The sequence below is a fragment of the Pleurodeles waltl genome, chromosome 5 (assembly GCF_031143425.1).
Source record: "Pleurodeles waltl isolate 20211129_DDA chromosome 5, aPleWal1.hap1.20221129, whole genome shotgun sequence".
NCBI classification, from domain to species: Eukaryota; Metazoa; Chordata; class Amphibia; order Caudata; family Salamandridae; genus Pleurodeles; species Pleurodeles waltl.
This window is the reverse complement of record NC_090444.1, coordinates 1,063,004,051-1,063,024,739: the sequence shown is the minus strand read 5'-3', so window position 1 is coordinate 1,063,024,739 and position 20,689 is coordinate 1,063,004,051.

Below are 20,689 nucleotides of genomic sequence, written 5' to 3'. Positions count from 1 at the left end.
GCACCTTTGGTCTTCCTCTTTGAAGGAGAAACACCAAAGGCAAAATAGGACTAATGTGTTGACTAAAAGGTCTTCAGCTCTTTATGAAAAACAGCATAGCTGGAAATAGATCTTAGACTAAGAAGTGTGTTCTGTGGCTTAGGAGTTAAGAGAGAGATCGACTTCTAGTGTGCATCTCCCATATGACTGTTGGTGTGAATAAATAAAGGAAAGCAGAGCAAACAGTTCTTGCAGGGACATGAGTCTGTGTTTTAAACAGTGAGTGTCTTCCTGGTGAATGATCTCATGGCAAATATACATAGCTTTAAAGGTAGACTCATTGGCCATATGGAGTCAGTCCAGGCAGCAGATTGAGCAGCAAACAAGTTGCAGATTTTTTAACAATCTGGAGATGTTGGATGACATAGTAGGGGGCCCTAAGTAAGGAGAGTTATTGTAATCAAGTCTGAAAAAGATTATATTTTAATGACCATCTGATGACAGTCAAATGGAAGTAAAAGGACATTTGGCATAGTATTCTGAGGTTCAAAGAGAGGTTAAAAAAGCAGACAGAGTAAATATGCTTAGAAAAAGATAGAATGTTACCAAAAGTAAACCTAAGATTTCTGGATGAATCCACAGGGGTGAGAGTCAGGCCCATATATTAAAGCTAAAAATGAGACAGTTGCTGATTGAGTGGTAAAAAAGAAAGATTTCCGTTTTCTCTCTATTTAATTTAAGAACTTTTTTTCATCTAACTGGCAGCCACATTATGAGGAATCTTGGGACTGAGCAGTGTCATTCACAATGGAGACTATAATTTGAGTATTGTCAGCACTGGACATTATATTCAAGCAAAAATATCTGATAATAACAGCTAATGGAGTAAAGTAGATATGGAAAACAGTAGGCTCGGGGATGGGCCTAGAGAAACTCCAAAAGGTAGAAGATTGAAACCACAACAAAAGGAAGAGAGCCAAATTGCCTGACATCTATCTGACACAAAAGACAATATCCATGAAAGTGTATTTTCTTGGATGCTCATGAGGTCAGATTGATGAAGCAGTGTTAGACCTGACAGCCTTAGGGTGGTCATCCCTAACTTTGGGCCTGCCTCCCTCCACTTTTTGGACACTGTTTTTGATGGTTTTTAGACTCTGCGCACTTTACCACTGCTAACCAGTGCTAAAGTGCATATGCTCTCTCCCTTTAAATATGGTAACATTGGATCTTCCCCAATTGCACTATTTAATTTACTTATAAGTCCTTAGTAGAGTGCACTATGGGTGCCCAGGGCCTGTAGATTAAGTGCTACTAGTGGGCCTGCAGCACTGATTGTGTCACCCACTTAAGTAGCCCCTTTACCTTGTCTCAGGCCTGCCACTGCAAGGCCTGTGTGAGCAGTTTCACTGCCAATTCGACTTGGCATTTAAAAGTACTTCCCAAGCATAAAACTCCCCTTTTTCTACATATAAGACACCCCAAAGGGATGCCCTAGGTAACCCATAGGGCAGGGTGCTGTGTAGGCAAACGGTAGGACATGCACCCATGTAGTTTACATGTCCTGGTAGTGTAAAACTCCTAAATTCGTTTTTACACTGCTGTGAGGCCTGCTCCATTCATAGGCTAACATTAGTGCTGCCCTCATACATTGTTTGAGTTGTAGCTGCTGATCTGAAAGGGGTAGGAAGGTCATATTTAGTATGGCCAGAATGGTGATATAAAATCCTGCTGACTAGTGAAGTTGGATTTAATATTACTATTTTAGAAATGCCACTTTTAGAAAGTGATCATTTCTCCGCACTTAAATCTTTCTGTGCCTTACAATCCACGTCTGGCTGGGTTTCGTTGACAGCTCCTTGTGCATTCACTCAAACACACCCCAAACACAGGATACTCAGCCTCACTTGCATACATCTGCATTTTGAATGGATCTTCCTGGGCTGGGAGGGTGGAGGGCCTGCTCTTACACAAAGGACTACCACACCCCCTACTGGGACCCTGGCAGACATGATTGAACTGAAAGGGGACCTGGTGCACTTCTAAGCCATCTTTGATGTCTCCCCCACTTTAAAGGCACATTTGGGTATAAACAGGGCTTCTGCCCCTTCCAACTCAGACACATCCTGGAGAAGATAACTGGAACCAGAACCTGCATCCTGCCAAGAAGAACTGCCTGGCTGCCCAAAGGACTTACCTGACTGCTTTCTGTGAAGGACTGCTGGTTTGCTGTTGGCCTGCTGACTTGCTGCTCTCTGGCTGTGGAGAAGAAGTGCTCTCCAAGGGCTTGGATAGAGCTTGCCTCCTGTTCCCTAAAGTCTCAGGACCAAAAACACTTCTCTCTTGCAACTGGACTCCTTGTGTGGTGAAAATTCGACGCCAAGCTTGCTAAAACCGACACGGCGCCTGTATTGCGACCGGAACTTCGACACCCGGCCTACCGGATCAACGCACAGCCGACCTGGGACGTCGCAGCCTGACTTCCAGAGGGGAAATCGATGCAGCGCTTGCCATGCGGGAGAAAATTCCACGCAACGTCCATCGGAACAACGCAGCGCTTGTGACTTTGCCCTGCAAGCCCAGGATTCCACGCACAGACCCCGGGGCGTCTGAAAACCCCGCAACCCGAAGAGGATCCACAACTGAGTGCCAGAAATCGACGCACAGCCGTCCCTGCGTGGAAACTAAACTACGCATCACCGTGTGCAGCCTGAGAAATCGACGCACACCCCTTTCTTTCCACGCTTCTCCTCCTCTCTGGCCCTTTGCAGAGATTTTTCTTGCGAACCATGTACTTTGTGCTTGAAAGAGACTTTGCTTGCTTTAAAAACACTTAAGACACTTTGGGGGTCATTCTGACCCTGGCGGCCGGTGACCGCCAGGGTCACCGACCACGGGAGCACCGCCAACAGGCTGGCGGTGCTCCCAAGGGCATACTGACCGCGGCGGTTCAGCCGCGGTCAGAAAGGGTAAACCGGCGGTCTCCTGCCGGTTTACAGCTGCCCCATTGAATCCTCCATGGCGGCGGAGCGCGCTCCGCCGCCATGGGGATTCAGACACCCCCTACCGCCATCCTGTTCATGGCGGGAAACCCGCCATGAACAGGATGGCGGTAGGGGGTGCCGCGGGGCCCCTGGGGGCCCCTGCAGTGCCCATGCCAATGGCATGGGCACTGCAGGGGCCCCCGTAAGAGGGCCCCACAAAGTATTTCAGTGTCTGCTTTGCAGACACTGAAATACGCGACGGGTGCAACTGCACCCGTCGCACCCCTGCAACTACGCCGGCTCAATTCTGAGCCGGCGTCCTCGTTGCAGGGGCATTTCCGCTGGGCCGGCGGGCGCTCTTTTGGAGAGCGCCCGCCGGCCCAGCGGAAATGTTTGAAGGGCCGCCCTGGTCTTTTGACCGCGGTGCGGTCATTTGTCGGCGGTACCTTGGCGGACGGCCTCCGCCGTCCGCCAAGGTCTGAATGACCCCCTTTATATCATTTTTCTGTGCTATCTCTACATTTACTTATTGCATCTTTGATCGCTTTGACCAGCAAATATCCAGATAAATAGTAAATATTTTTCTAAATACTGTGTGGTGTATTTTTGTGGTGCCATATTGTGTTATTGTATGATTTATTGCACAGCTACTTTACACATTGTCTTCTAAGTTAAGCCTGACTGCTCAGTGCCAAGCTACCAGAGGGTGGGCACAGGATACTTTGGATTGTGTGTGACTTACCCTGACTAGACTGAGGGTCCTTGCTTGGACAGGGGGTAACCTGACTGCCAACCAAAGACCCCATTTCTAACAAGCAGGACTCCACAGGAGTCTACAGATGAGACTGAAAACATGGTATCAACACCACCTATGAGCACTCTATCATAATGAAGATCCAGGCAACCAAACAATCACATGTCACCATGAGGTCCAGAAGGATAAGTGCAACCCATTTCTTTTCTTGAAGCATCACTCTAAGATCATCTGCCTCAGGCACAATTGCAGTCTCTGTTCCACTAGGTGAGCTGAACCCAGATTGCGTTAAATTCATAAGGCCTTAAAGCTCAAGAAAAGAAGGCAATTGGTGAATACTTCCTTCTCAAGTTTTTTAGGTGTGCTAGGGAAGTACACGGTAGGTCTGTATTTTCTGAGTAATTATGATACAAATAATGCTGTCTTCCAAGCATGAGAAACTGCAGTTGTGGTTACAGAGATATTACAAACTTCAGTAAAAAGTGAGGTTAATGAAGATCACCTTGTGACAATCCAAAGTGGTGCACAGATTTAGCAAACAGTCCAATTTAACTTACATTAAAATTGTTGCAGTAATGACATCTGTAAAACAACCTGAATTGATTAAGTCTCAAGAGGGCATCCAGCTCTCAGCAGTGGAAGAAGTAGCAGAGCAGTTTTCTAAGTTATTGAACTGATAGTTCAGGAGCCTGGTTAATAAGGCTACTCAAGTCGGTGGAAAGAATTGGCAAATCTGGTCAATTTTATCTGAGCAAAATGAAAAGGAAATGATTGAGTCATTTTAGCCCCTAGAACATAAAGATATTTCACAATTTTAAAAGTTTCATGTAGAATTGCTGGCAACAGTTTTTCAAATGGCATGGTAAGATAGTCCACCCAATCGTTTATATCTGTATTGTAGATAGATGCTTTAGCAGCCACAGATTTGCTAGATCTACAAATGCAGTCAGCTGTCTTCATTGAACATTTAGTTATAGCAAGGGTTTGCAGGAATCAAGGAGAAGATGGAGGAAGCTTATTTGCATTTTAATTTTGGTGAAGTAGACTACATTGAGTGTACTTGAGAGACAGTAGCTAAAATGTCCATTGATAAGGTTAATCTTATTTGGATCCATGGAAAAATGGTTTGAGTCAGAGCTGCAAGTTCAAAGGTGTCCAGAGTCCATCATTATCTATAACAGATTTTCATGTGCAGCTTTATTATAGAAGGTGGGGTAGGTATTAGAAATGTAAATGATATGGCCACTTGATCTATTCAGAATAGAGGGGAGAGAGTATCGATGTGAAGAGAGGATGTAGAATAAATACAGCTTACATTGTGAGAGGCCGAGTGTGGACACGAAGTTGAGCAAATTGGAAGTGCCCATTTGCTTCATGCAATCTATCAATGGGTTAAAAAAACATTGACGGCCTTTCAGAATCTGAGGGGCAACGCCTTTCTAAAAAAATATGAAAAGGGAAACTCATTAATTTCACTCATAAGTACATTCAAACATTTCTCTATTTGGTATGTGTGAATCCACTTGAAATAAAAGGCGCAAACCAAGACATTTAGGGCCTGTTTTAAGAAAAGTGGCACCTCATCCTTTGCTGCGCCACTTTTCTTGTTCCTCTTAGTGCCCCTCTACCGCCACCATGTGTGTGCTGTATTTAATATACGGGTAGGGGCAATAGCGTCAAAATTTTGGATGCTATTGATACTGTGTAGGATTAGCGCTACAATTCTGGCCCTAATCCTGTACAATACATAGGGGCCCATTGAAAGCAATGGTGTGCCCTCTTTTAACACCTGCCCCTTGCAGGCGTTAAAAGTCGCCGCAAAAAATGACACAGTGGAATCTCTCAGATTCCACTGGGCCATTTTTGCAGTCCCCCTAACAGGGGGACGCCCCCCCTGGCATGCATTATGCCTGGTGCAGGCATAATGTGGCACAAGGGGTTACTAAGTGGTGCAATGCATGCATTGCACCCCTTTGTAAATATGGCGCAGCGATTTTGGCCTCGTTGGCCACATTATCATTAAAAAATTATGCTAATGTGGGGCAAGGAGGCACTAGACCCTCTTTTCCAAATCCTAGGGTATTTAATGTTAGATTTTATTACTTTGAAGTACAAAAGGAAAATCTAGTGCATACCAGAGACATTATAAGTTCACAGCATATGCAGAGTAATGTTTTTCAATGGTATGAGTAGAGGTATAAATGTAAAAAAAGAAGTTAATACAATGTACAGTTAAACCTGAAGAGAAAAGGCCTTGTTATAATAAATGTATTTCCTTTTCATTTCTAAATTGATGATTAGAGAATGATTAGAGAACAACACATTAATGTTTTTCACCATGGCCATGCTCTTCCTGAAGGCTACTGGTTCATAGAATTGTAAGCAATTTGGCGGAATTTTATTGCATCGCCTATGCGATTTCTAATTTTACATTTCACATTTTTCATTGTTTGTAATATTTCATGTTTGTGTTACGTAGATTTCCTTGTTTGAATTGATGAATTAGAGAACATGGTGCTGAAGCATGGTTGACAATTGTTAGCGCGTCTGACCTTATTTGGTCCTTATCTTTAATTCATAAGGGGATGCATTAGAGGTTCAATGTATTGGAGGCTGGCCTGGTTTGTAGTGGGTGTCAAAGGTACTTACACCTTGTACCAGGTCCAGTCTAGAAGCCAGGCTCTGTAGGGGTAGTGTGGACGAGCAGCCAAGGCCTAACTAGGAGACATGCAAAGCTCATGCAATACCACTGTAGTCACACAGTACTCACACACAGGAAAGAAAATACTCAGTGTTACAAAAATAAAGGTACTTTATTTTGGTGACATAAATGCCAAACATACCATAGAGACTATACTCCCTTAGAAGGTAAGTAAGGCACAAATTATATACACTAGTATGCAGGAACAGCAGTAAAAGCGGTTACAAAAACTGTGCAAATAGTGAAAATAACAATAATTAGAAATGGCCCAGGGGGAACACAAAACATATACTAAGAAAGTGGAATGCGAAGGTCGTTTTCCCTCCTAGTCAAGTGTAGTGTGTAGAGGGGCACTGGGAGTGTTAGAAAACACCAAAGGTAAGTAATATAACCCACAACAGAGCCCAGGAAAGCAGGAGTAAATCACAGAAACTTTCCTAGAACACACAAGAACATGAGAAAGAAGATTATGCAAGAACTAGAAGAGACTGCAAGACACCAATGACGGATTCCTAGACCTGAAGACCTGTGGAAGAAGGGGACCAAGTCCAAGAAGCTCTGAAGAGTCCAGGGAGAACAGGAGCCCCTGCTAACCCGGATGTAGGAGCAAAAGAAGAACCACCAATGAAGAAGAACAGTCAGTACTGCACCCAAGAATATGGATGTGGGTTCCTGGTTGATGCAGATGATGTCCCACACCAGATGGATGATTGTAGTCTGGTTTAAGTTGCTGGATTCTGCCACAGAGCCTTGGCACATGCAAAGCACACTGTTAGAAGAAAATTAATGGGCGTACTGTCTTGCTTGGGGAGGTAAGCTCTTACCTCCACCAAAGTTGGACAGTAGGACATCAGGACCATTGGGACCACTTGAGTCTACCACTCATGATTCTGGATCCATGCACTTTGTCAGGAAAGGGGACCCAAGCCATTGGTCGATGCTGCAGAGGGGTGCCTGCTTGTAGGAGGCTGGCCTGGCTTATAGTGGGAACCTGATGGTACTTACACCTTGTGCCAGGTCCAGTTATCCCTTATTAGTAGATTAGTAGTGTTCTAGCAGCTTAGACTGATAGAGGTAGCTATAGCAGAGCAGCTTAGGCTGAAGTAGGAGACATGCAAAGCTCCCACTAAACCACTTATATCATATAGCACTATACCATAAGAAACACAATACTCAGAGTTACTAAAAATTAAAGTACTTTATTTTAGGGACAATATGCCAAAAGTATCTCAGAGGATATACTTCCTTAGGAGGTAAGTAAAATACACAACATATACACACAAACCAAAATCAGGTAAGTAAACAGTTAGAAAAGTAGTGCAAACACTGTAGAATACAATAGGATGCAATAGGAAACAATAGGCCTAGGGGCAACACAAACCATATATTCCCAAAGTGGAATGCGAATCACAAATGGACCCCAGGCCTAGTGTAGTGTGTAGAGGGTCACTGAGAGTGTAGGAAAACACTAAGGGTGTCCAAGATACCCCACCCCAAGACCCTGAAAAGTAGGAATAAAGTTACCCTACTACCCCAGAAAGACAATAAAGTCGAGATAGGGGATTCTGCAAACCCAACAACTGACTGCAAAGCACTGAAGATGGGTTCCTGGACCTGAGGACCTGTAAAGGAAGGGGACCAATTCCAAGAGTCACGCAAGTGTCCAGGGGGGGCAGGAGCCCATTAACCTCCGGATGAAGGTGCGAAAAGGGCTGCCTCCGGGTGGAAGAAGCCGAAGATTCTACAACAACGGAAGGTGCCAGGAACTTTTCCTTTGGCCAGAAGATGTCCCACGGCGTGCTGGAGGATGCATAGTTGTTTCCATGCAGAAAGACCGCAAACAAGCCTTGCTAGCTGCAAGAGTCGCGGTTGAAGAAAATGGGTGCTGCCCGGGGCCCAGGACGCCCCTTGGAGGAAGAGACAGAGGGGGTGCTCAGCAGGACAGATAGCCCACACAGAAGCAGGCAGCACCTGCAGAAGAACTTGAACAGGCGTTCAAGAAATCTGAGCACAGTGGTTGTCTCAACACAACAAAAGAGGGTCCCACGAAGTCAGTGGTCAACTCAGCGAGTTGAGCAATGCAGGATGGAGTGCTGGGGACCTGGGCTATGCTGTGGTGCAGGATTCCTTGCAAAAGTGCTCAGAAGTCCTAGCAAAAGGATCATGCAGTACACAGGATTACTGTCTGGCGTGGGGAGGCAAGGATTTACCTCCACCAGATTTGGACAGAAGGACCACTGGACTGTCGGGGTCACTTGGATCCAGCTCCTGTGTTCCAGGGACCACGCTCGTCAAGATGAGATGAGGACCGGTGATGCAGAAGTTTGGTGCCTCCGTTAGCAGGGGGAAGATTCCGTCGACCCATGGGAGATTTCTTCTTGGCTTCCAGTGCAGGTAGAGAGGCCCTCAGAGCATGCACCACCAGGACACAGTCGAGAAAGCCGGCAGGATTAGGTGATACAATGTTGCTGGTAGTCATCTTGCTACTTAGTTGCGGTTTTGCAGGTGTCCTGGAGAAGTCAGCGGTCGATCCTTGGCAGAAGTTGAAGAGGGAGATGCAGAGGAACTCTGGAGAGCTCTTGCATTCATTATCTGATGAGAAACGTACAGGAGAGACCCTAAATAGCCTCAGAGGAGGATTGGCCACCTAACCAGTAAGCACCTATCAGGAGGGGTCTCTGACATCACCTGCTGGCACTGGCCACTCAGAGGCCTCCACTGTGCCCTCACACCTCTGCATTCAAGATGGCAGAGGTCTGGGACACACTGGAGGAGCTCTGGGCACCACCCCTGTGGTGGTGATGGACAGGGGAGTGGTCACTCCCCTTTCTTTTGTCCAGTTTCATGCCAGAGCAGCGGCTGGGTGATCCCTGAACCGGTGTAGACTGGCTTATGCAACGAGGGCACCATCTGTGCCCTTCAAAGCATTTCCAGAGGCTGGGGGAGGCTACTCCTCCCCAGCCCTTAACACCTATTTCCAAAGGGAGAGGGTGTAACACCCTCCCTCACAGGAAAACCTTTGTTCTGCCTTCCTGGGATTGGCCTGCCCAGACCCCAGGGGGGCAGAAACCTGTCTGAAGGTTGGCAGCAGCAGTAGCTGCAGAGAAAACCCCAGAGAGCTAGTTTGGCAGTACCTGGGGTCCATGCTGGAGCCCCAGGAATACATGGGATTGGCACCCCAATACCAGATTTGGCATGGGGGGACGATTCCATGATCTTAGACATGTTACATGGCCATATTCTGAGTTGCCATTGTGAAGCTACATATAGGTATTGACGTATATGTAGTGCACGTTTGTAATGGTGTCCACGCACTCACAAAGTCCGTGGAAATTGCCCTGAACAATGTGGGGGCACCTTGGCTAGTGCCAGGGTGCTCTCACACTTAGTAACTTTGCACCTAACCTTCACCAAGTGAGGGGTAGACATATAGGTGACTTATAAGTTACTTAAGTGCAGTGTAAAATGGCTGTGAAATAACGTGGATGTTGTTTCACTCAGGCTGCAGTGGCAGTCCTGTGTAAGAATTGTCTGAGCTCCCTATGGGTGGCAAAAGAAATGCTGCAGCCAATAGGGATCTCCTGGAGCCCCAATACCCTGGGTACCTAGGTCCCATATACTAGGAAATTATAAGGGTGTTCCAGTGTGCCAATTAGAATTGGTAAAAATGCACTAGCCTGCAGTGACAATTTTAAAAGCAGAGAGAGCATAAACACTGAGGTTCTGGTTAGCAGAGCCTCAGTGATCAGTTAGGCACCACACAGGGAACACTAATAGGCCACAATACAATGTTGCAGAAGTCGTCTTTGCTTCTTTGTGGAAGTTTGTAGAGTTCCTGGAGGGTCCAGACACAGTTTCACCTGTAAGAAGGTGAAGTAAAGGATGCAGAGGGTTCCTGCTGGAGTCTTGCAATCTGAATGTGAAGAACCACCCATGAGAGAGACCCTAAATAGCCCTGAAAGGGGGATTGGTGAGCTACATAGGTAAACACCTATTAGGAGAGGGATCTGACGGCACCTGCTGGGACTGGCCACTAAGATGCTCCCACAGTTCCCTGCCACCTTGGAATCCAAGATTGCAAAACCCAGGGACCCTCTGGAGGAGGTCTCAGTACCACCCCTGGGGTGGTGATGGACAGGGGAGTGGTCATTCCCCTTTTTTTTTGTCCAGTTTCATGCCAGAGCAGGGACTGGGAGTCCCTGAACTGGTGTAGACTGGATTAAGCAAGGAGGGCACCATCTTTTCCCTTTTAAAGCATTTCCAGAGGCTCTGGAAAGCTACCCCTCCCATGCCTGTAACACCTATTTCCAAGGGGAGAGGGTGTAAATCCCTCTCCCAAAAGAAATCCTTTGTTCTGCCGTCATGGGCTTGAGCTGCGCAAGCAACAAGAGGGCAGAAACCTGCCTGTGAGGTGGCAGCAGCTGGACCTGCCTGGAAAAACCTCAGAAGGCTGTCATGGCAGTACTCGGGGTCCTCTAAGGAGCCCCCAGAGTGCATGGAATCATACAGTCAATGCTTGCAAAAGCCTTGGGGTATGATAACAACATGTTTGATACCAAACATTGCCATATTCGGAGTTACCATTGTGAAGCTGGATATAGGTGGTGACCTATGTCCAGAGCATGCGTAAAATGGTGCCTCTGCACTCACGAAGTCGTGGAGATCTTGGAGGCACCTCTGCTAGTGCAGGGGTGCCCTCACACACAGGTACTCTGCACTCAGCCTTCAAGGCTGTCAGGCCTGCAATATGGGCGACTTATAAGTGGCCTGGTGCAGTGTAAATGGCAGTGAAAGGAATCATGCACCATTCCACATAGGCTGCAATGGCAGTTCTGTGGAAGCTTTTGCATGGGCTCCCTATGGGTGGCAAAAGAAATGCTGCAGCCCATAGGGATCCCCTGGACCCCAAGTGCCCTGGGTACCTAGGTACCATATACTAGGGACTTGTAAGGGGGACCAGTATGCCAATTTTGGGTGAAATACTAGGTTAACAGTATGCAGTGACAACATTTAGAGGAGGGAGAGCATAATCACTGGGGTACTGGTTAGCAGGATCCCAGTGAACACAGTCAAACACACTGACATCAGGCAGAAATTGGGGGTAACATGCCAATAAGAGGGTACTTTCCTACAGAGAAAACGTCAACAAGATATAGTTAGTACTACTGTATTGGTAATTAGCACATAAGTATATTAAGAGAAGATATTAATGTATCAGTGTTAGATCTGACATCCTTGGTATGGTCTTTGACCAAACATTTTGCCTTCAACCCTGCTGTTTTCTGAAATGTGTTTCTGCTGGCATTAGGACTCTGTGCCCTGTGTCGAACAGCCATTGTTAAATGCTGTAGATGCCAAAGATTCACCATCATGAAATATTGTGGGGATTAGGGGCAAGTTTGGTAATCCTGGCAGGGACCAGTTCATTGATAGTTATGGAATTTATTTATTGCTCAATATCAAAGAGTCGTGTACACCGATGGCTCAGCACAACCTGCAATAGGCACAAACCATCAATACTTCCCTGCTTGCGCAGTCCTAAGCGGCTATATGGAGGGTAATAAATTCTATCCACAACGTACTTTCACACAAACCCTAGGGGATTGCACTGCACAACTGGTAGAGCTAAAGGCTCTGGGAATGACACTGGAACGGAAGGATCCTGCACAGCTAATACTGATTGTCTGTTATTCCTGCTATTGTGTCCAGTCCTTCAATGCATATCTGCATTACTGGCATCAGAATGGGTTCAGAGATTCCAAAGGGAATACTCTGGCTGATGAAGCAGTCAAATCAGCAGTAGCTACGGCTTCTGTTGCTGCAGTAACTCATTCTAGAATGAAACTGGACAATGACATATGGGCTGCCAGGAAAGCCAAGGCTGAAGGCACACCCTTTCCCAAAGCATTTCCCACTACTTATTCCTTCCAGATGGGAGGTTGATTAAAGCAGCCCATGAGGGGGTGCCTCCGCTCATGCTGGTGTGGCAGCTACAATACCATTATTGCAAGCACGTTATTGGTGGCCAGGTCTATACAAACAGACCAAGCCATGTGTCCTTTGTTGTGATATCTGCCCCAAATGAAAGGGTCCGCTGTCAAACGCCCACCGCAGACACCCCTCCTAATTTCAAACAAACCATTTCAATGTGTGTACTTGGATCATTGCAGTCCCCTAACACCGGACAGTGCATACAAATACATTTTAGTCGCTGTTGACTCCTGCTCTAGTTTTCTATGGGTGTGGCCACAACGCTCGGCTGATGCTCGGACTGTTATTAAAGATTTGCAAGTCTTTATCGGCACATATGCAGTTGTGGCTTTCCACTTGGACTACGGCCCTGCTTTCACCTCAAGGGCATTCAGGGACGCCATGGCTTAGTTAGGGGTCCAACTCCATTACTCGTCTCAATTTCATCCTGAGGGAAATAGTGTGATGAAGCGAAGAAACTGAGATTCAAAGCAATCCTTAACAGCCAGAGTATTAGGTACGGGTCGTAGTTGGCTTTATCACCTGTATGGAGTCCAGAGAGCACTTAATAATCTGCCAAGGTCTCTGGGTGGTCATACTTCATACGAGTGCCTGTTTGGAACTCAAATGCATGTTCCAGATCTTGATGGTCCTGGCGAGGAGGCGGCAGAAACACCTTTTGACATAAATGAACATGTCACTGTCTTGCAGAAATTACAACAGTTCCGTGACAACAACGCTTCTTCCAGTGCTACCTCTGTAGGTATTAAGGATGTACCAATAACACCTACCGGTTGGATTCCAAAGGTTGGGGATCTAGTACATGAAAAGGTTGCTGTGAAAAAGGAGTTTGGTCCTTTCTATCGTGCACGGGTCCCAGTCCTGGGAATACACGGTACCAGAACTGTCATTCAATCACTGCTGCTTGGTGCTAAAGAAAATCGCTTTGTCTCCATCGACAATATTGTTACATCATGTGGCCAATCCTGCACAGCAGACCAAGAGTAACAACCAGTAGTACCCGAATCCCTCTCACTACTGGGCAAGATGTCCCTCTACAAGTCTTAAGTAGCAACGCTGACACCTCTCTGAGCCTGGGAAGAGTGGAAAATGATCTTGCATTAGTTCCACTAACATCAATTGTAACACAGAAATTGCTGAACAATTTGATTCAATTTCTACACAGACGGATGGTGTCATTTACAGTGAACCACCGCGGGAGACCCCTAGCAGTTCTCCTCCTTCAAATATGGCCCAACTTTTTGCACAAACTGCTTCTGGATACTTTGCCGACATCAATGACACCTTTTCAGACTCATTTGCTTCTTCTACACCTGAACTGCCAAAACATGTAAGCTGATTAACTGGCTTAAAACAAATTATTTTATTTTCCCATGGAACTATCTATGGGTTTCCTTGACTATATTAGATTTCCTCCTTTGGACTGGCTTTGTTATTACTTTCTTTCTATCAATACATGGTCATTACTTTCCTGAAAGATCTACAGTTGAATTGGAAGATGAGGTCCTAAAACCCCATTTTACTTCTCACAAGGTCCGCAGAGACTTGTCTTTCATGAACATTTATGCTATACCAATTCCTGATGGGATTGTTTGGGATAAAGTCACATTTGATATATACAGCCCCACAGAGGTCATTCAAATACCATATGGGTTTAAACTTTCTATGAACGATGTAATAATACCCGGAGTTGTTTCTGATGACTGGCATGTGAAAACTGTTGATTCTATGATGACTGAATCGTAGTATTTTACTGTATTTGAAAGTGAGGATGTTTATCAATCTAAAGAGAATTATGGCGACATGTTTTGCTATAATTATTATGGACACCATTTAATTCACAGAGCAAGTACCTCCAAAACTATTTCTAATTACACACAATGGGATAATTGTCCAACTCCACCACAATGGAGTTCCAAAACATATTCTTAAAAATTTGAATATTTTTCTGAGCACAATTTTAAAAATGCTGAGTCATATTATTTCAAATTGCCATTGATGGGAAATGTACATATATAGTTGACAGATACGAAATTCATTTATTTGAATTCTATTGTTTCCCGGTTGGCTGTAGAAGGCTAGGAATTTTGTCTGAAGTTGATTGACTTAAAAAGTGTGTGGGGAACAAAAAATTGGCAAGTAAGGGGAAATGAAGCTTTATTCAGAGCATGCCTGATACCTGTTCAAATGATATTTTTAAATGAAACTGTACAATAGACAAGCTGTTTAGGCTGTTCATACCCTGTCTGACCAAATATACACCTTGAACAACATAGTTTCTTCTGCAATGAACAGAATACAAAGTGATATGTCCTCTTTACACCATGGACAGAGTCACCTAAGTTCCATTATGCAGTTAGGTTGGACACTACAAACACTGAAGGCAGATCGCAATCCCTGGCAACACATTATCACAAGGGACATATTTTCCACATTTAATTTCACGCGACAACAACTAATGGCTAAGAAAGAAGCAACTTATGTCATGTTAAATATTGAAAAATTTGAAAAGTTGCCTTTTACTGTTGCTGAAATACCATCTGCTGAGTGGTGAAAACAAGGGGTTATCAATCTTCCTATTTCAACACTTCAATTCACATCCTGCTTAAAACACATTCCAGTGGGCAGATATTAAAGGCTAAGAGATAGTTACATCCATGAGTTGTGGGAGCTACCCTTCTCGTACAAATGTCTCAGTGGCATGAAAGAGGTCTTTCTTAGAGGTAGCGAGTGTGAGACTTCTGTCAGCCATGCAATGGTTTGTAAACAGCTGTCCTTGCACAGGGCATGTAATATTTCAGCAGCAAACTTGGCTTGTTATCTGAAGGGAGTCCCAGTCCTGCGTTCCAGGTGCTCTCCTCAATAGTGAGAACTGTTGTGGGATGCAAGCCAGAATAGTTTATGGCAGTTTGGTCTCTGATATTGTTACATGCTGCGGGAACTTACTTTTTCCTCCTACACGACAGAGGGAAGTAGCTGAGATTTGGCCTCATATCGCGACTTCAAATGTGAATTTTGACAGGTTGAGAAGACTCAAGACTTTATTGTTTCAAAAACATGTGACGCTCACATCTGCATGTGAGACCTATGCCCATCAGGTTGCGAAGTCGTCAGCAGAGATTCAGTCCCTTTGAAGTAATAACTTTCTGAGACACTTTGGTGAGCTTGTGGGATGAATATTTAGTGCGGCCGATACTACTGGAATTGCACATTTCTTTAAGGCTGTTGATTCTGGTTTTGTTCACACCTTGTTCCCTATCTATGGCTTAATACCTTCAGCCATCCACTCAATATTCTCCAGTATTTTGGGGGGATTTCTGATAACTTTGGCTATAACAGGAGGCATTCTGCTATTGCTACTTTTTCTGTGCAATGGCTGTCCCATCACAACAAGGAGGACTGAAAGCGCTCCCACCAGCACAGCTGTGTCATGAACGTATGATGCAGTACTTTGGTGCACCACTCCTGGAGCAATTGGAGTGTCACTGGTCTTTGTCATTCAGACCGGTTTTCCATTGTGTGCAATCTGTGTTTTGGTGCCTCTGGTGCTCGTTTGAACTGGCACTAAAAGTTTGTCTTTCTACACAGTGCCTGCTTTCATTGGACGCTGATCTGTTGATGTTCTCGCTGAGGGCTCATTACCAGACATGAGCGTTGAGGGTGAGTTTGCTATGGTATGCTGCTGCCTTAGCTGGAGCACATACTTTGGAACAAAAATGCTCCTTGGTTTTGCTTGGCGATGAACTTCCTACTTTACCACCTGCCGAAGTGGAAGATTTCCTGTCTTCAATTAACCCGGATTCAATTGGCAACTTCCAAACTGACTCAGACTTTTGAAATTCGACTTTTGTTTTTGACGCCACACTTAAACATTTTAAATTGTCCTTCTAATACATACCCAAGCGTCTTTTTAACTTGTCTTTATTGACATTCCCATAAATATGCCTTAAGTTGAATTTTAGTAGCTTTTATATACAATTAGGCTTTGAACCACCTTTGAACCGGCAAGAGGAGGGTGTTGTGTAGCGATTTTAGCTATAGTTTTATACATGTTATTTTAGCAAACTAGGCCTGCTGCTGTGTACTTTAACCTAGATATATTTTATTCAGCTTTGTTTTTATTATTTTAACAATAGGCACATTTGCCTTCTTGTTTTATTTTCTCTATATAGCTGTTCTTCACCTAGGCCAGCACTGCATTCCTAAACAAGACATTTCTTTCACCCTGTGCTTTTTTCAAGGCTGCAGTAAGATAGGTTGCCAGCAATAGTGGTACGCTTTGTCTCTAATGTTCATAGAAACATACACACTCTTACGTGGAAATCCTTTCTTGGAACATAAGCTTTTTTATTATAAAAACACTACTTTGACCCATGTACGTTAGAGGGAGATTCCAGCCAGATGACCCTGACAATATGCTGATTGCTGAGAGCTTCGCTGAAGTTGCTTATGTAGACTATAGGCCTCTTACTCAGGTGGGAGGGATGATATCTTCCCAGGGGAACCTGAAGGGCAGAATTAGAGATTAACATGCTGTGCTCTAGCAAAGTCTAGGTCGGAACTATTCTAAAGAACTGTTGTGACAATATGGTAGATTTATTTTTATGTTTTACTCTCCCTGTCACAATGTTAATCCTGTCATGCTTCATCGTCCTAGTTATTACAATACATGCTTTCTTATCTAAGATGCAGTTACTTCAATAAAACCTTATTGATCTGTTCTCTGCCTCTGATTGTCCTTGCATACGTCAGACTAATGTGACTAAGAGAAATGAATGACATCTGAGTGACCACGATTTCCCTGAGGAGTCATTTGTGTCCTGCGCTCAGTTGCGAGGAGGAAGGCAAAAGGATTGGGGGTGACCTTGCAGAGAGAGCCAGATCCATCAGCTACTGCTTGATCGCATTCAATGACCTATCAATCACTCAATATTTGTAAAGCGCAGCTACTCACCCATGAGGGTCTCAAGGCGCTGGGGGGAGACGAGGGGCCTCTTCCGAAGAGCCAAAATCTTGAGGTTCTTCCTGAAGATGGTGAGTGACGTCACATTAAAAAATCCACATTTTTCTGAGGCTGAGTTGTCATTCATGGTGGATGAAATCATAAGAGTAGAGTCTTTGGGGCCACTAGACCAGCATACTTCTCTCAGTAGGAAAATTGAAACGTGGCAGAGGATAGTTTACGGATTGGATGCTGTAGGCACCATCTTGTGTACAAAAGAGGAAATTAGGAAAAGGTGGAACAACCTGATGGGGAAGGTGCGTTCCCTGTCCTCAAAGCAACATCTGGAGGCCCAGAGACTGGGGGTGGTCCTCCCAGTGCCCCATAACAACTCTTTCCCTGGGAGGAGAAGGTCTTGACCATCCTGCATCCAGAAAGCTTGAAAGGAATAGCTGGGGGAGCAGCATCTGGTAAGTTACACCTCAATAACTGTCACAGCACTCAATGTCCTGTATGCACTCATCTCAGCTTTTGCCATTGTGTTGTCTATCTACTTTCCTAACATGGAATACCCAAAGTATCAGAGACGTTTGATTGTCAATGTATATTGTTGTAGCTATCTTCACATATAACAACCTCCATTACCTGCCATATGTTGGAATGGGGTCTGTAAGTGTGTGACTAGTAAAATATAATCCCAAGACCCATGGAATGTGTCAATATGCAAATGTATAGTCCAGCCTAACTGCAGTTTGGCAACAGGTATGTATGACTAAACATTTGTCATTTGTTGAGAAGTAAACTGTTACATGACTACAACTACCACAAGGCCCTGTTTCTATAACTAAAAACAAGAGGCTATTGTGCTCTTGCCCATTTTCAGTTCTTTGCCCCGTCACAACTGATGTCCACTTATCATGGCGTTTAAAATGTATCTAGTGCTGGGAGTTAGAAAGTGACATAACTACAACTACAATGAAGTCCTGATTCTGTAACTCAAAACGCTAGTCTATTGTGCACTAGCCCATTTTCACTTGTTTGCCATGTCACAGCTGATGTTCACTTGTCATGGACTGAGCTATCTACATATAATGCTCTACTCAGAGACATGTTTGCCTACTCTCCTTGATGTTATCCTGGTCTCCTCAACTGAAACTACTTATGGCATGAGTGACACCTTACCAAGTGTGCACATCAATTATTTGTAAGGTATTAAGCTGCTTCCGCCGATTGGAAGTGGCCGGTAACCTACTGGCTCTGCACTGCTCACATGATGACTGATGCTACACATAGAACCAAGTTGTGTGTTCACCTGGATCATACACAACTAGGCCTTGAAATGGTCAAATACACATGTTACTTCTCCACTGTAAATATCATGTTAATTCCTTAATCTAAAATGCAAATTATCAGCACATCTAGCGAGTTGCTCAATTGTAATACATTTTTCAACCTTTACAAATGTCTTGTCAACAAGTTGAATACCATGAAAATATATCACAATAGAAAACTCTACCTATTAAAATTTTCCTAGGTCTCTACTTATTGTAACACAAAGCATTTGGATGTAGATTTCACACTTCCACCAATAACAATGGTCTCTATTTCATAACAGTTCGATCTGGTACAGCAGCAGTGTAGAGATTGTCACCGAACAGACTCCCAACCACCCCCAGATGAAGTCCTCAGTGATGACAACACTCCTGGACGTGTGGATGGCAGACCTGGCACATCTGGTCAGTCTGGGCAGATGGCAACAGTGAGTCTCACTTTGCCCACACCAACACCTCCCACCCCAGCTGCAACAACATCTCAGCCAACACCATTCCCCCAACCTGTGTACCTAGCACAGTTAGTCAAATCTTGTGACCCCCAGTCCCCAGTCCTGGAACCTGAACTGCATCGCTAGCCTTAACACGGAGGGATTAGGACCCAGTTGGAGAAGATACCCTGGGCCAAGGGCACTGGCTTGTTTGGGGTAGGGTCCATGGGAGGGATACTATGGGCCGGTAGTGTGAGGCCACTGGGGCCACTCACAACCAGGACACCATCAGCCAAGTCTTGGGTGTATATCAGGAGTCCCAAGGCATGATGGCCAGGTACTTACCAAACACTGGAACATTTAGCAGCTGCAGAGGGACATGTGCCAACAGATGGAGGCCCATAACCCTAACATGGGCTCTCTATCAGGTGCGCTGATGGTCATCCATACAGCCCTGAGCAGGGCTTTTCTACCTCTTCCTGTTTTGCAACCACTTCAAGCCCATCTGCATCTGCAGCTACAGGAAGGGAGGCCCTGCCAGAGCAAGCAACACCATCAGACATCCCTGCTGACCCCACCCTCACAAGCAGGGACATCCATGTAAAAATCCACGAGGTGGGGATGACACCCACCACTGCCAGCAACAAAATCTCACACTTAATTTCCTCTATTGTGTGTCACACATTCACTATGTGGAATAATTCTGGACACTTTCTCATTTGTGATGTGAGGACCAATCTGGACTTTGGATTTCAGATAATTTGGCAGCTACATCTGTGGTTTCATTCATCATGACTCACTACTTCACTTTTCTTTTAGGTATGTTTTTGCACTAGTATGTCTTTACCTTTACCACTTTAATAAAGTCACAAGCCACAAACTCATTGTGTTTTGTTTTAAATTTCACATTTAGCAATGTAGATATGAAATGCCATGTGAACTACACAATCACAAAACAGGCTTTTGTGTTAGCATGAATATGTTGCATGTACCCAATGTTTAGTTCGGAATCACAACCATGTCACACCAACACATACATACAATTGTTGTGTATTCTAACCTTTTTATTACATTGTTCACAGGCTGGCAATATGTTAGAAACATAGCAAATTATACATGACAATATATAGGGGGTCATTACAACTCTGGCGGGCGGTGTTAAAGCGGCAGTAAGACCGTCAACAGGCTGGCGGTCTTTTTTTCAGTATTATGACCATGGCGGTTACCACCATGGTCATCCGCCGCTTCTCCGTTCCGCCTGCCAGGGCGGAGACGACCGCTGGGCTGGAGACCTGGGTCTCCAGCCCGGCGGCCGTCACAATACCGCCGCCGGTATTTAGACCCGGCTTACCGCCATGGAATTCCAGCGGTAGGAACCGCAATGAAATCCATGGCGGTAAGCACTATCAGTGCCAGGGAATTCCTTCCCTGGCACTGATAGGGGTCTCCCCCACCCCCCACCCAGTCTCCTGTTTTGTAATAAGACATGAGTGCTACAATGAGTCGCACACTTTCTGATTATAGCCCCTGACAGTGCACACACAAAGTTAAGACAGATCTTACTTACCAACTAGTC